Below are 17,027 nucleotides of genomic sequence, written 5' to 3' on the forward strand. Positions count from 1 at the left end.
AAAGTAGCTAGCCATCAAGAACCACATCAAATTAATAATTGATATGGAAAGATGAAAGGCACCATGCTACATTTGCTTTTGTAAAGTGTGGATTAAAGCTAAACATCATACTGATGCATTCCCAATGGAGAGCACAAGTGCTTAAAGGAAAAGATGTTACAATGACTGCTCGGAAGTACACAGGGGTAATGTGAGTAGATAAAGCCTTTGACATCCCCTTTGTTCTAGCAGAGGAAGCACTCACTTACACAAACATCCCCTCAGACAGCCCGAGCTAAAACATATCCCAACACTCCGTGGAACAATTGTTCAATGAACTAACATGCAATTGAGCCCTGGTTAATACTATTTCATACTACTTTATATCTGCAAGTTCATTCAGTATCAGTTAGGTTCTAGACGAGAGTTTTCATAATTTCTTTTTGCATTTTGTGGGTTTTGTACTGCCTAGGAGGGGTAAAGTAAGATAGCACAGGGAAAAAAGCCAGTCCTGAAGCCTATTTTTTCCAATATATAAAGTGACATTTGCATTATCATGTACTCTATTCCGCTCCCAAAGGAAATTGAACAAATGTCGACAATATCAATTTAACATTACAGTCTATACTCAATAATGACTACTTGTTTTACACCAATAATCTGGATTCAAATCCTCAACACAAATTGGCAAATGTGCCTACAATACAAAACTGCGGGAGGCATTTGAGTTTTATGAGGCAGACGAGGACCTAATATTATTCCCATCAAACCCTTCTTGTTACATTTTGTTGATAATGTAGCTATTGTTTATTTATTAAACAGTGTAGAACCCTTTGTCTTATCACAAGCAATGCCGTGGGAGATCTGCTAGTAAAATGTTAAAAATGTTATGCATTGTGTACACTCCTATGCTTATAGCTATAACTTCTAAAGCGCTTAAAAAAAATAAAGCCATTGATTCTTACAGCAGAAACCAGCTTTTAGCAGCACAAGGGTGTGAGGATATGGATCAGGGTTTGGGCCAGCGAAGGTGCACGGGTCCTGAATGGGACTTGGGCTGGTGGGGACCTGGATGGTAATGTTTCAGGTAGCAGGGTTAGGTCATCGGACAGTGGGAGCGCTAGCTGAGGGGCCAGGCAGAGGGAGGGAGTTGCGGTTGCCAGTGGGGTTTAGTGTCTGGGCGGGAGGTGAAGTGGCTGGTGGTGTTTCAGGATTATCAGTTGTATAAATGAAATTGTGCTTTTCTATTTGCCGCCTCTCACTAGTAACCAACTGCAGCTCCAATCGCCACCCAGCAACTTGTCATCCTGCAATCCTGGCTGGACCTCCTTCACCAAGTGGCCATTGGAAAATGTGGCCTGCAGCCTCTAGATTATGTGCTCAAGTTCTGGAGTAGGTCTTGAACCCGCAACTTTCTGACTCCGAGGTAAGAATGCTACCACAGGGCCTAATTGGCACTTGTACAATGGCTTGACTGGGTGAAGCTCTACTTCAGGACCATTGTCAGCAAGTTATTGCCATAAAGGATGATTCACTTTTGGGCAACAAACCTCGGGAAAAATATATTGACCTTGGAAAGGGTACAGCGCAGATTCACCAGAATTATACCAGGGCTTAAAGGGTTAAACTATGAGGACAGTTTTGCATAAACTTGGCTTGTATTCCCTTGAGTTTAGAAGGTTGAGGAGTGATCTAATCAAGGTATTTTAAATGATTAAGGAGTTTGATAGGATACATACAGAGAAACTATTTCCTCTGGTGGGGAAATACAGAACAAGGGGGCGTAATCTCAAAATTAGAATTAGGACATTTAGGAGAGAAATCATGAAACACCTTGCACACAAGGGGTAGTGGAAATCCAGAACTCGTTCCCCCGGAAAAGGCTATGGATGCTGCGTCAATTGAATTTTTCAAGACTGAGATTGATAGATTTTTGTTAAGTAAGGGTATCAAGGGATATGGACCAAAGGCGAGAAAATGGAGTTGAGGTCATATCAGCCACAATCTAATTGAATGGCAGAACAGGCTCGAGGAACTGAATGGCCTACTCCATACTTAATATTTGAAATGGACTTCCAGGTAATGCAGTGAAAGATCTTGAGCCAGTTAAGACATAATTGGTGCTGTGATTGAGGAGAGTGTAAATTTTTCCGGATGGATGAGCTAAAATGGGCAGAGTGGCTTTCTCCGTCCATCTTTACCTTGTGAATACGCAGAAACTATTCCACCATGCAAGCACTGTTACAGGAAGTCATAGTGTTTCACAGAATATGGTATCATCTCTGTCTGTACTAATCATGATAATGTGGCAAAACCACCAATGGACTCCTGTACAAATGCATAACTGTCTTTAACCCAATGTTACAGCATCTATGTTTGTTTGCTGAGTGTAAATAAGCTTTCTGTAAAAGTCCTGAAACAACGCGATGACGTCATCACATTGGTCACGTGATGCCCCGAACGGCGGGAAACGTGATGACGTCATGATGTCAGAGAGTGGGAGGTCCCTTGGGCAGACCTCGTGTAACAAGCTGCTGTAAAGACCTGTTTGCTGTTGCTCCTGCATGCTTTTGTTTTGTTCGCTTGTTTTATTAAATTCGGTTGATTTATTGAACTGACTCGACCTCAGTGCTTCAGTTAGGGATCGGTCGATTCCTACATTGGTGACCCCGAAGCTTCGCGGACGATTTTCGCAGAGGAAAGCTCGAGAACAAGATGGATGTGAATGCAGCGAGTTTGAAGCTCCCTCAATTTTGGGAACAACAGGCAGCCTCCTGGTTCGTGCAAGCGGAGGCTCAGTTCCAACTTCGGAACATCGTGCTGGATCAGACCCGTTATCTTTACGTGGTCTCCGCACTGGACAGCTCGACGGCTTCCCGAATCATCAGCCTGCTGGAGACCCCGCCCGTGGATAACAAGTATGAAATGCTTAAGGCGCACCTTATGCAAATATTCGGTCTCACGAAGGCGGAGTGCGCGCGACGCTTGCTCGCACTCCTCTGGTTAGGCGACGCTAAGCCTTCCGAGTTGATGAGCCAAATGCTCACACTCCTCGGGTCTGAGCCGCAGTGTTTTCTGTTTCGGGAACTGTTCCTGAGCCAGCTCCCCGAGCAGGTGCAAGCAGCCCTCGCCAGGTCGGAGGCTACAGACGGTGTAGCGCTCGCGGCCGAAGCCGACACCATTTACGCGGTGATGCAGCAGTACTGTGCCACCTCGAAGCACCCCGCCTCGAAGAACCTGCCTCGGCGTCTCCACAGACCGGCCTCTGCTACTACCACGCCCGTTTTGGTCCGAAAGCCAGATACTGCCGACCCCCATGTAGTTTCGTGCCACCGGCACCGAGAAAGCAGCAAAACCGATTGCGCGAATGGAAGAACGACACCGAGGTCGGGTTCGCGTCCACGATGACAGTTGGTGATTCCGGGAATATCGGAGTCGCTCCGACAGGATTGTCCGACCTCCTCTGCGATTGACTTTTGCGATTAAAGACACTTCTGGGGGGGCGCATGTGGCAAAACCACCAATGGACTCCTGTACAAATGCATAACTGTCTTTAACCCTATGTTACAGCATCTATGTTTGTTTGCTGAGTGTAAATAAGCTTTCTGTAAAAGCCCTGAAACAACGCGATGACATCATCATGTTGGTCATGTGATGCCCCGAACGGCGGGAAACGTGATGACATCATGACGTCAGAGAGTGGGAGGTCCCTTGGGCAGACCTCGTGTAACAAGCTGCTGTAAAGACCTGTTTGCTGTTGCTCCTGCATGCTTTTGTTTTGTTCGCTTGTTTTATTAAATTCGGTTGATTTATTGAACTGACTCGACCTCAGTACTTCAGTTAGGGATCGGTCGATTCCTACAATAACCTTCAATTGCATTCTTTAGCAAATATTCGCCATCTCCCTTTTAAAGGAATTAATTGTAAAAGCATAAATGGAGGAGAAATTAGGCTGGCACCCAAAATGGGCGGCAAGTCAGCAAAGTGATTGCTCTCTGAGGCCCAAGTTAAATTTGGCATTGGGTCTTATTTAACGAGCTGCGGGAGTCAATCGGGCAACCTGATGCAGCTTGCGGTCAGGGCCTGATGAATTATGGCTGGATCTGAAGCCGAGCCTGCCTGGAGGTAGGCCCTAGAAGAGGAGCGGCGAAGCAGAGGGGGTCAACCTGGAACAGCAGCGGCCCGCAGGAACATAACATAAAAACATAAGAAATAGGAGCAGGAGTCGGCCATTTGGCCCTTCGAGCCTGCTCCACCATTCAATAAGATCATGGCTGATCGTCTACCTCATCTCCACTTTCCTGAACTATCCCCATATCCCTTAATTCCCTTAATATTCAAAAGTCTATCGATCTCTGTCTTAAATATACTCAACGACTGAGCCTCCACCGCCCTTTGGGGTAGAGAATTCCAAAGATTCACCACCCTCTGAGTGAAGAAATTTCTCCTCATCTCAGTTTTATTCTGAAACTGTGACCCCTGGTTCTAGACTCCCCAGCCAGGGGAAACATCCTCCCTGCATCTACCCTATCAATCTCTGTGAGAATTTTGTATGTTTCAATGAGATCACTTCTCATTCTTCTAAACTCCAGAGAATATAGGCCTAGTCTACTCAATCTGTCCTCATAGGACAATCCACCCATCCCAGGAACCAGTCTGGCAAACCTTCATTGAACTCCCTCTATGGCAAGTATACCCTTCCTTAGGTAAGGAGACCAAAACTGTACATAATACTCCAGGTGTGGTTTCACCAGGGACCTATATAAATGCAGTAAGACATCTTGGCCTAGAAATTGGGTTGGGGCGCCAAAGTGGCGCAAAAGTCGCCTGAGCGCAGGTTTTAGCGCAGCGATCGGAGTGAAACCGATCGCCAGAAATTCAGTTTCAGTGCCCCTCGAGGGAGACGGGGCGAGGCTCGAGGCGCTCCACGTCCCTCTTAGGGCGCTGAAACTGATTATCGCAGCGCTATGTGCCGCAGCGCCACATGCTGCGGCACGGCACACTGCGGTACTGCAGGCCTTCCTCCCACTGTTAAGGGGGCGGTGCCTGCAACAGCGCGAACCCCGATCGCGAGTGCCGGCAAATGAGCCCGGCACCAAGGAGAAGTGCCGGGCTCTCGGGAAACAGCCGGCAATGCTGCGGGGGGTGGGGGTTAGGCGGCCGGGGACGGAGGTGCTGGCAGGCGGCCGCCGAAAAAGCGGCCGCCCCGCACCTCCACCTTAACTTGCGCTGCTGCCGGCACAGTAAGGCCCCGTGAACCGGGCGCGGGTAGCGAGCGGCACAACTGCGGCGTTCGCTACCAAATATCGCGAACGGGGCACGAATGGGGCACTGCGCACACCGATGATGTCATCGGTGGCGGCGCAGCGCAAATGCCTAATGCCACCATTAGCGCCCCTCCTGAATATCGCCGGAGACGCAGCCAGTGGCGCTACAGCCACTGACTGCCTCTTTAGGCGCTAACAGGTGACGCTACTCACCCAATTTCTCCCCCCTTTACTCTTATACTCAAATCCTCTTGTAATAAAGGCCAACATACCATTTGCTTTTCTAATTGCTTGCTGTACCTGCATGTTAACTTTCAGTGATTTGTGTAAAAGGACACCAAGGTCCCTCTGAACACCAACATTTCCCAATCTCTCACCATTTAAAAAATACTCTGCTTTTCTATTTTTCCTACCAAAGTGGATAACTTCACATTTCTCCGCATTATATCCCATTTGCCATGTTTTTGCCCACTCACTTAGCCTGTCTATATCCCCTTGAAGCCTCCTTGCATCCTCCTCGCAACTTACATTCCCACTCAGCTTTGTATCATCAGCAAACTTGGATATATTACATTTGGTCCCCTCATCCAAATCATTGATGTAGATTGTGAATCGCTGAGGCCCAAGCACTGATCCTTGAGGTACCCCACTAGCTACAGCCTGCCAACCCGAAAATGACCCATTTATTCCTACTCTCTGTTTTCTGTCCATTAACCAATCCTCAATCCATGCTAGGAGGACCACTCCTGCTCCTCCTGGTACCACAGAAATATAAATTAAAAAAACATTTTTGAGGCCATTTCTTGAGTGGGCTCCTGCGGTCCCTTTAAGGATCGCTGGTTGGGCTGCCTAATACCTGATATAACTAGACGGAGCTTATATGGCATAAGCGCTGCCCATTTGTACCTGAATTTTACATCGGGTTCTACCCCGATTTGGACATACAAGGCACCTAATGTCAGTTTCAGGCGGACGCCCTGGACACATAAAAGGCACCCGCTTCCAATATGATGCTCGGCGGCTTGCAGGGCAGATTGGGCGCGGGAGTTGCAACCCGAAATTCATCCTCCATCGCTCATTTTAACTCCAGAGACCAGGGAAAGCGAAGTTGAATTTCTCTCCCAAAGCCTCTTGCTGAAAGTTAATTCCCCAAATCAACTACTCTGTAAACAAAAGAGCTTCTTCTCATTTCTAATATTGCTTGAGGGTTGTTACATTTTATTTGCTGGTTCTGCAATAACAACGCAAGTTAAAGAGCCTGCTTACATTTAAATTATGCCTTACTCTCAGCATTTCAAAGATACGTATCTTGCCCCATTTCATTCTTGCATAGTGCAGTTCAAATATTCAATTCCCTGACTCCTCAAAATCAGAGCCCTGGTTTGAATTGTTGGTCATGTTACAGGAACCCATTCCAATGCAATCAAGTCCTTTTGAAGATAGGGCCTATAATTTTTCTTTCATGCATCTCTCTTGGACTGAACACATGGCCAAAAGAGTTGCACTCACTATTTCAAACATGGCTTTAGAATTGAATTAGAATATAGAGTTAAAATAACATGTTTTACATTGCAATTAGCTGCCCTTGAGATTCATCCCAGTGCTTGATTAGACTCGCTGATAATGGCTTCACATTGATTCAGTGACTGGTTGATAATAAGATCCCAATCTCTCTTTTCTTTTGCTTTTCTACTTTTTGTTAGTGGGAACCCATTTTGATGTGTATCATGTTACATTTATCCACACAATTTAACATTTTTATTGTTTGATTTGAGTAATCTTAGTCGGGACCCTGGAATGGTAATGGTGTTTTCCCTGTAAAGAGTGAGGAGTATTTGTGGTTAATCCCAATATGACTGGGTTTATAATCCCATAAATTGCCCATCTGTGTAATATAATAGTTATGTCAATATTAAAATGTATGTGCCATTCGTTAGTCAAATGACTTAATTGTCCATATGTCTTTGAATTGTATCAATCCCCTCTAACCTGGTCACCTGGCTAATTGTCATAGCATCAGCAGAAAATTCTATACTATCAGGACAAATGCCCTGATCCATATTATTCATGAAAAGGGTAAATAGCTGGAAACAGATCACGACTGAATTTTGCAATATGACCCCTAATTCCTTGCTGTTTTTGACATATCTGGGGCTTACAGTTGGCACATCATTTTTTGGGGGCTCGGAATTTGGGGCCAAAGCAATTTCTGCTGTTTTTCCATCCCAAAATTAATCATAAAAACCTTCGAGATTTTACAAGGCTTTTGCTTCTAAGATGACAGGTTTCGATGAAGAGGGGTGTGAGGAGGCTCGAGTGCAGCATAAATGCCAGCATAGACCAGTTGGGCCGAATGGCCCGTTTCTGTGCTGTATATTCTATGTAACCCATCAGTGCTCCTCCTTACGACCTCTGTGCTCTTTCGGTGAATATCAGTGGAATCCCATGAAATGTTTTGAGCTGCAAACATCAAAGCAACTGGCCTATAATTCTTGTTTCATCTCTCTTGGTCTGAATATTCTGATAACTGTTGTAATTCGTTGGGTTATAGCAACTGTCTGAAGGACTTAAAGAAGGTTTCCCAGAGCCTCAGCTACTTCCTTGGGGATTCTGAAGTTTATTTTCTGGCCAATTTCTGACAGGTAGAAAATTGTACTTTGCCTGCAATTGTTGCTTTTAGTCATTTTCCACCGCTCTGAATCTTCCAGCCTATGTTTATTTAAGTAGAAACAATTTTCCACACAGTCAATAACACATTATACTGGATTTTCCCCATTATAAATAATTACAGCAGTAAACCACTGACTCTTGCTTAAACTCCACAGCATAAATCTTGATGGCACAATTATATCCCTGCACTTCTGGCAATAAGCATCTTTGCAAATGTGCTTGAGAAAAATTATAGTTCTGACAAATAATTTATTTGTACAGTACTACAATTCAACCAAACGTTACATTAATTTGTTGGATGAAGAGAGAGCACGCGTAGTATAGGAGAAGGATATTCCAGATGATTCCAGAGAATATTTAATGCTCATACATCCATTACTTTAATGTAAAATGTGACAGAAAGACTGTCGCAGTGAAGAAAAAAAATACACAGGACAAAAGAGTAGCCAAGTAAGATAGGAATTTTCTAAGGCAATTTAAAAATTGTAAGCTGATCATAAGTAAATTAAGTTATATTGAATTTTTAACCTTAACACACAGATGAAGAAGAAAAAGAAATACTTTGATTTCTATAGCGTCTTTTACAACCTCAGGACATCCCAAAGTGCTTTACAGCCAATTAATTACTTTTGAAGCATAGTCACGGTTGTAATGTAGGAAACACGGCAGCCAATTTGCATACAGCGCAAACAGCAATGTTATAAATGACCAAATAATCTGCTTTAGTGGCGTTGGTTGAGGGATAAATATTGGCCAGGACACCGGAGAAAATTCCCCAACTCTTCTTTGAAGTAGTGCCATGGGATCTTTTACGTCCACCTGAGAGAGCAGACGAGGCCTCGGTTTAATGTCTCATCTGAAAGACGGCACCTTTGACAGTGCAGCACTCCCTCAACACTGCACTGGAGAGTCAGCCTAGATTTTGGGGCTCAAGTCCCTGGAGTGGGGCTTGAACCCAGAATCATCTGATGAGAGGTGAGAGAGCTACCCACTGGCCTACAGCTGGCACCTTACAGATGAATATTACCAATAATTTTGTACATTGCCAGTTATAAGATGCAGAGTACTACGATCTAAATCAGTGCACAATCGAAATTTTAAACTATGTGACTTCATGTGGAAGTATGGAAAAGTTTTTTCCACCAATTTCACTTGCCTCTTTTGCAGTATATGTTGACTCACGGATGTAATGTTGCTTTATGGGCATAAGTTGCCATCCTGTACACTGCCCAAGTGGCTATTATTGATACGTGAGCCTTAACAGTGAGTGTTTGCTAGCTATTTAACTGAGAGCATCACAGTCAAACCTGATCCAAACCTCACCTAACATCTACAGACAAGCAGATATCAGGTATCCCTAGTCTCCCCTCTTCAACCTGTGGCGTTGAGTCCACTTGTAAGATCCCTAGCGCTGTCCAATCTGGAGCCTTCCTGGTCTGCATTGTATTCGGGCAAGATTTGTGCACTCCCAGTCCAGTTGACCCTGCAAAGTCCTCACCTCAAACATCTGGAGACTGGCATTCAAATTGCCAGAGCTGTCCCACAGACTACAACCTGAAATAGTTATATACACAGGGGGAAAAATTCAGTTGGTAGCGCCACCCAATAGCACCTTAAGAGGGCGCTAAGTGGGGCGCAAAGCAACTAGCGCCCGGGCGCGGCGATATCTGCGCCTCTCGCGAAATTGACCGGACATTTTGCGGCGGTGCTAAACAATACCGCCGCAATCTCCTGTGCCGGCAGATCGTGACGTCAGTCGAGTGCGCAACGCCCCGGACCGGAAATTGAGTGGCGCCCCCTGCCTTACCACCTGCCACTAGCAACGACAGGTTGAGGGGGGCGTTCTGCTGTCAGGAAGGGACTAGGGGAGCGCTATTTAAAGGCGACCGCTTCCTGCCTTTTTTTGTCAGTGACATTTTTGCACCACGCATTCTGAGAGAGAGAGACTTCTGGAGAGATTCAACGCTGTGTGAAGGAGTTTTGGGTACTGAGCAGCACTTTGCAGGTTGGTTTTGATTTGCCCTTCCTTGTATCGATTTAGAAGAGACTATGGGGGCTGCACTCTGAGCTCTTCCCCTGGGCGCCTCCATTGTTCTTTCCAGCAGATTTGATGTACAGGTCTCTCCAGGCTGAGATTCAGGCCGAGATCCAAGGCTGCAATGAGCAGGATGTGGATGGAGAGCAAGATCAACCCTCCCCTTTAAGATAAAAGCAGAAAACGCAGGAGAAACTCAGCAGGTCAAGCAGCATCTGTGAAGAGAGAAACAGATTTAATGTTTCAGGTCGATGACCATTCGTCAGAACTCCCCTTTAAGAATTGGACGGTGCCAGTGTGTCTGTGTTCCATTGCTGACTGACATCACATGAGCTTCGCCAGCGCTGTGAGGTAGCGCCTCGCTCTTCGGTCTTAGCGCCTTAAGAGAGGTGTGTAGCGCCTGATTTAGCGCGCCAATCCCCTCCAGGGGCGATAAAAGCCAAGTTTGCTGTCGGAGGCGATAATTAGCGCTAGGCGCTAATCTTTGCACCCGGCTGATAATTGCGCCCCAAACGGGTCGATACCGAATTTCTCCCCCACAGACTCCTCTGTCTCACTTTTGGGTGGTCTCCCCGGATATATCCTTGAGCGTATCCTGCCCCAACAATGGTATGTAATCAGATGAAATGGCATTGGGAGTCCTCAACATTAACTCTGGACCCCATGAGGTCTCATGGCTTTAATTTGAACAAGACTAAGGAAACCTCCTGTTGATGAACACCTACTGCTCACTCCTCAGCTGGTGAATCAGTATTCCTACATGTTGAACACCTATTGCAGGAAGCACGAGCGAAGCAAGGTGATAAGGGACTTCAATTTACACTATCAAGACTGGCTCAGTAGTACTATCAGAGTGGGCTTGTATCAGGTGGTGAGGGCCAACACAAAGGCATAAACTAATTGATCTTGTTTGAGCCAACCTACCTGTCGCAGATACATCTATCTATGGTAGCATTGGTAGGAGAGCAGTCTCGTGAAGACAGAGTGTCGACTCATGGTTTTGTGTGGCATTACAGTTGTACTAATTGAGACAGTCTAAGGACAGATCTAGTAGTCGAAAACTGTGCATCCATAAGGTACTGTGGGCCATCCGCAGCAGCAGAATTGTATACCACTACAATCTGTAACCTATGGCTGGCACATCCCTCACTCCTTGGTCACCACCAAACAGGGAGCCTATCCCAGGTTCAGTGGGTATTGTAGGAGCATCACGAGACATACCTTGAATGAGGTGCCAACCTAGTGAAGCTACAACTCCGGGCTACCTGCATGCTGTACACCAAAAGCAATATGCTATAGTGTGATACAAAAGCAAAATACTGCAGATGCTGGAAATCTGAAATAAAAACAGAAAATGCTGGAAATACTCAGCAGGTCAGGCAGCATCTGTAGAGAGAGAAACAGAGTTAACGTTTCAGGTCAATGACCCTTCGTCAGAACTGGAAAAAGCTGGAGATGGAACAGGATTTTAAGCAAGTTTAGGGGCAGGGAGAGGGGGGAGGGGAGGAGAGGAAACAACAAAAGGGAAGGTCTGTGATAAGATGGAAGGCAGGAGAGATTAAGAGACGAAAGGGATGATGGTGCAAGGCAAAAGGAGATGGTAATGGGGGACAAGTTAAGAAACAAAAGATGAGTCTAGATGAAGTGTAAATGGCAATGGCAGAATCATCAACAGCTGTCATGTGAGAGAGAGAAAAAAAATGATAGGGGCCGAGGTTATGGTCTGAAATTGTTGAACTCGATGTTGAGTCCGGAAGGCTGTAAAGTGCCTAATCGAAAGATGAGGTGCTGTTTCTCGAGCTTACGTTGAGCTTCATTGGAACAGTTTAAGAGGCCGAGGACAGAGAGGTCAGAGAGGGAGTGGAGCGGAGAATTCAAGTGACAGGCGACCGGAAGCTCGGGGTAACCTTTACGGACTGAACAGAGGTGTTCCGCAAAGCGGTCACCCAATCTGCATTTGGTCTCCCCAATGTAGAGGGAACTGCATCGTGAGCAGCGAATACAGTATACTAAATTGCAATAAGTACAAGTAAATCACAGTTTCACCTGGAAGGAATGTTTTGGGCCCTGGACAGTGGGAAGGGAGCAGGTAAAAGGGTAGGTTTTGTGCAAACCATTTGAACCATTGCCTCCAATTTTCACCCTTCCCTCACCTTCACATGGTCCATCTCCGACTCTTCCCTTCCCTTCCTCGACTTCTCTGTCTCCATCTCTGGGGATAGGCTATTGACAACCGTTCACTATGAGCCCACTGACTCCCAAAGCTACCTGGACTACACTTCCTCCCACCCCGCTTCCTGTAAGGACTCTCTTCCATTCTCCCAGTTTCTCCGTCTCCGCCGCATCTGCTCTGACGATGCCACCTTCCATATTAGTGCTTCCAACATGTCTTCCTTTTTCCTCAACCAACGATTCCCCTCGAGCGTGGTTGATGCGGCCCTTGTCCGTGTCCCGCTCTTCTGCTCCCACCCCTTCCCCTTCCTCCCGGAACCACGATAGGGTTCTCCTTGTCCTCACCTTTCATCCCACCAGCCTCCACATTAAACGGATCATCCTCCACCATTTCCGCCACCTCTAGCGTGATCCCACCACCAAACACATCTTCCCCTCACCTCCCCTTCCAGCATTCTGCAGGGACCGCTCCCTCTGCAACACCCTTCCAGGTGAAACAGCGATTTACTTGTACTTCTTGCAATTTAGATGTGGGTGTCGCTGGCAAGGCCAGCATTTTTTCCCCATCCCTAATTGCCCTGGAGAATGTGCTGGTGAGCCGCTTTCTTGAACCACTGCAGTCCACGTGGTGAAGGTACTCCCAGAGTGCTGTTAGGGAGGAAGTTCCAGGATTTTGAACCAGTGACAATGAAAGAACAGCAATATATTTCCAAGTCCGGATTATGGTATCTTGGAGGGGAACTTGAAGATGATGGTGTTCCTACGTGTCTGCTACTCTTGTCCTTCTAGGTGGTAGAGGTCGCGGGTTTGGAAGGTGTTGCCAAAAAGCCTTGGTGAGTTGCTGCAGTGCATCTTGTAGATGGTACACACTGCAGGCATGGTACACCGGTGGTGGAGGGAGTGAATGTTTAAAGTGGTGGATGGACTGCCAATCAAGCGGGCTGCTTTGTCTTGGATGGTGTCGAGCTTCTTGAGTGTTGTTGGAGCTGCACTCATCCAGGCAAGTGGAGAGTATTCCATCACACTCCTGACTTGTGTCTTGTAACACCCCAGGATGTTGATGGCGGGAATTCGGCAATGGTAATGCAGTTGAATGTCACGGTGTGGTGGTTAGACTCTCACTTGTTGGAGATAGTCATTGCCTGGCACTTGTGTGGCATGAATATTACTTGCCACGATTGTCTATCTTCCTGACTATCGAATCCCTATGACCACTGCATTTGTACACTTCGCTGTGCCTCCCTGTGCAGGCATTTTCCCCACAGTACCGTGGATGCGCTGTAGACCACACTCCCCAAGGTGTTGTCACCCTCACTGAAATCTAGTTTGACAATGCCACACTCCCGGAGGATTCCTGCACTGCCAACCTCTTTCTACCCTGCTGGATGTCCATCCACTTGCTGTCCTCCTGGACTGTCTGTTGCTGCAGTGTGACCACCTCAAGGAAATTCTCAGCCTCCCATATGCCCTCCAATGACTCCAACTGTTCAGAAACCCTGAGCTTGAGTTCCAGCAACTGGAGGCACTTCCTGCACATGTAGTTATCCAGGACATATATATAGATGTTTTTAGTTTAGTATCCCCTTACTCCTATTTATTATTTACTGATTTATGCATGCCAGATTTTTATTTAATGTAATTCAGATCCCTCTAATGTTGGTATCCTCTACTTAGTTAATTTTAAAATCATAGCCACATCTGTCCTGTTCAATTCCAATGGGATCTTTTATGTTCACCTGAGAGGGCAGACAAAGCTTCTGTTTAACATCTCATTCAAAAGACGGCACCTCTGACAGTGCAGTGCTCTGACAGTACTGTACTGAAATGTCAGCCTGGATTATGTGCTCAAATCTGTGGAGAGGGACTGTGAACCCACAACCTTCTGACTCAGAGGCAAGTGTGCTACCAACTGAGCCAGGGTTGACACAGTTCTGGAATGTTGTGCTGGGTATATGCAAGTCAGACAATGTCAACATCAGGCCTTCGAAGCACACTCATGCCAAGAAGGTCATTATTTCAGAAACGTTTTACAGAGCTCATTGCTGATTCTTCGGGGAGGCAATATGCTTCAGCAGTTATTTCGTTCAGCCAGGCTCTGTTGTGTCTTTTGATTGCTGATTAGAAAACTCAAGTGCCTGTGAAACCTAAACTTAAGCAAGCGGTTTCTTATGACGGGGATGTCTAGCAGGGGGTCTCTCGGGAAAGGAGGTTGATTGACAGCTTCATGCCCTGCAGAGAAATATATTCTGTAGCTATTTTCCATTTTGGAAGTTCGCCCTGTTGTGGAAATGAATATGTGAAAGTTCCATGTGGTGGACTGAACTGTGTATAAGTTTTTCTGTTAGTGATGCTAGCCCAGATTCAGTGTTCTTAGGAGAATTAAGTAAAGTATTGCATCTTTTATGGTTTTGCAACCAAGAATTGCACATTCAGTGTTGGAAGTTAATGAATCCTCCTGCTTCAAATTCTTGCTACCATTTTAATTGCTTCTTTAATAACAGGCTGGAGGGGCTGAATGGCCTACTTATGTCCCTATGTTCTGTCATAAACCTGATTCATGGATTCTAGTCAAAAATCAAAGTTCTGACAGTATAATTCTTACATTATGTGAAGGCAAGAGGATATGAAAGGATTCATATCATTTTCAATGAGGATGTTACAGTAACATAGGTGTTCTGTTCAACCCAGGGCAATGCTAATTTGCGAGATATTTTTCACATGAAGTTATACTTTGTTTTTTAGGGAACTTTTAATGGCCACTGGCTTCGCTGTACGATGTTGCTTCTTGCTGAGTGGCCTTGCTGAATGAGATGGTGCAACTCTGTCACTGCATCCCCTAATAAACCTTGGCCTTTTTAGGCCCACTTCTACTGTCACTACCAGGTCACTGCGACTGGTATGAGAGACCCAATGTGTAGCAAAGTGCTGGGATTTGACAGTGTGCAGCCCTTTATTGCTCTTGCTGGTCCTCCTCTGTCAAGTCTAGCGAAGCACTGAGTGCAGTTCCCAAAGTGCCTGGAAACCTAAAACATGGAAAGAAAATCTGCAGCAGCAAATGAAGGCACCCCAGCTTTTTGACTGTAACCGCTCCCACAGTGCCTGTTCAGTTTACTGAGATGGGAAGCATTGAACAAGTGATGCCTGAGTGTTGCATTATGGGGCGCTTCACTCTTAAGTACCAAAAATACCGGGTTAATTGGCCTGCTGTATGAATTGAGTGCTTTAGCATTTAAACTAGAAGTCCTTCAGTGAGCAATTTTGCAATGGGCAATAACTGAGTATTTCACAAACATTATAATGGACGTTATAATATGAGTGGCCAGCAATCTGACATTGCTGGCCACTCACAGATTTTCAACCACAATTGAGCTTAACACAACAACAACAACAACAACTTGCATTTCTATGGCACCTTCAGTGTAGTAAAACATCCCAAGGCGCTTCAGAGGAGCATAATCAGACAAAAATTGACACCAAGCCAAAGGAGAAGACATTAGGATAGGTGACCAAACGCTTGGTCGAAGAGGTAGGTTTTAAACAGGATCTGAAAGGAGGTGAGAGATGTGGAGAGGTGAAGAGGTTTAGGGAGGGAATCCCAGCACTTAGGGCCTAGACAATGCTGGGGTGAAGGAAGTGGGCAGTGCACAAGATGCCTGCGTTGGAGGAAAGCAAAGTTCTCAGAGGGTTTTATGACTGCAGCAGGTTACAAAGAAAGAGATAGAGATAGAGAGAGGGAGAGGCCATGGAGGGATCTGAACATGAGGATGAGAATTTTAAAATCGAGGCTTTAGTGGACCGGCAGCCAGTGTAAGTCAGTGAGCACAGGGGTGACGGGTGCTATTCTCACACTCTCAATACGCTGTCAGTTCAACAGAATCCTTGAGCGCCAGAGGGTGGAACACATCAGCCTTGGAGAAACCCTTTGTCTGGTGGGCAAGAATTCCAGCCGTGTTCATGCAATTGCCAGCGGTTGAATGTTTGCAGCCAGCAGCTCCGTATCAGCTCTGAGAATCCATGTTCTCAGTTTGCCTGGCACTGTTTGAGAGCATCTGCTTTTGATCCTTTGAATTGCAGATTATCCAGAAGGCCTTTGAGCATGTTCCATGCTTTGGCAAAATGTACTGTAGCATTGTGGAGGCACACCCAGTGGCGTGGAACAACAGCTGGAGATGTTCTGCATTCAAGGTGTTCTTGGCTCCTGAAATCACAAAGGAGATCAGTGAGATTACAAGCTTATCTAAACAAAGAAAAGAGAAGGCAGAGTGGTGACCTGATAGAGGTCTTTAAGATTGTGAAAAGGTTTGATAGGGTAGACGTAGAGAAGATGTTTTCACTTGTGGGGGAGATCAGAACTAGGGGCCATAAATCACACAGAATCACAACAGTGCAGATAGAGGCCATTTCGGCCCATCGAGCCTGCACCGACACATATCCCACCCGACCCCCATAACCCCTACACCAACACATATCCCACCCTATCCCCGTAACCCCACGCATTTAATCCCCCTAACACTAAGGGTCAATTTATCATAGCCAATCAACCTAACCCGCACATCTTTAGACTGTGGGAGGAAACCGGAGCACCCGGAGGAAACCCACGCAAACACGGGGAGAATGTGCAAACTCCACACAGTCAGTCACCCGAGGCCGTATTCGAACCCGGGTCCCTGGCGCTGTGAGGCAACAGTGCTAACCACTATGCCACCGTGCATATATATAAGATAGTCACTAATAAATCCAATAGGGAATTCAGGAGAAACATCTTTACCCAGAGAGTGGTGGCAATGAGGTACTCGCTACCACAGGGAGTAGTTGAGGCACAGATGCATTTAAGGGGAAGTTAGATAAACACACGAGGGAGAAAGGAATAGAAGGTTATGCTGATAGGGTTAGATGAAGAGGGG

Source organism: Somniosus microcephalus, chromosome 9, assembly GCF_052327205.1.
Source record: "Somniosus microcephalus isolate GS21.2 chromosome 9, FLI_Smic_1.0, whole genome shotgun sequence".
In the NCBI taxonomy this organism is placed as follows: Eukaryota; Metazoa; Chordata; class Chondrichthyes; order Squaliformes; family Somniosidae; genus Somniosus; species Somniosus microcephalus.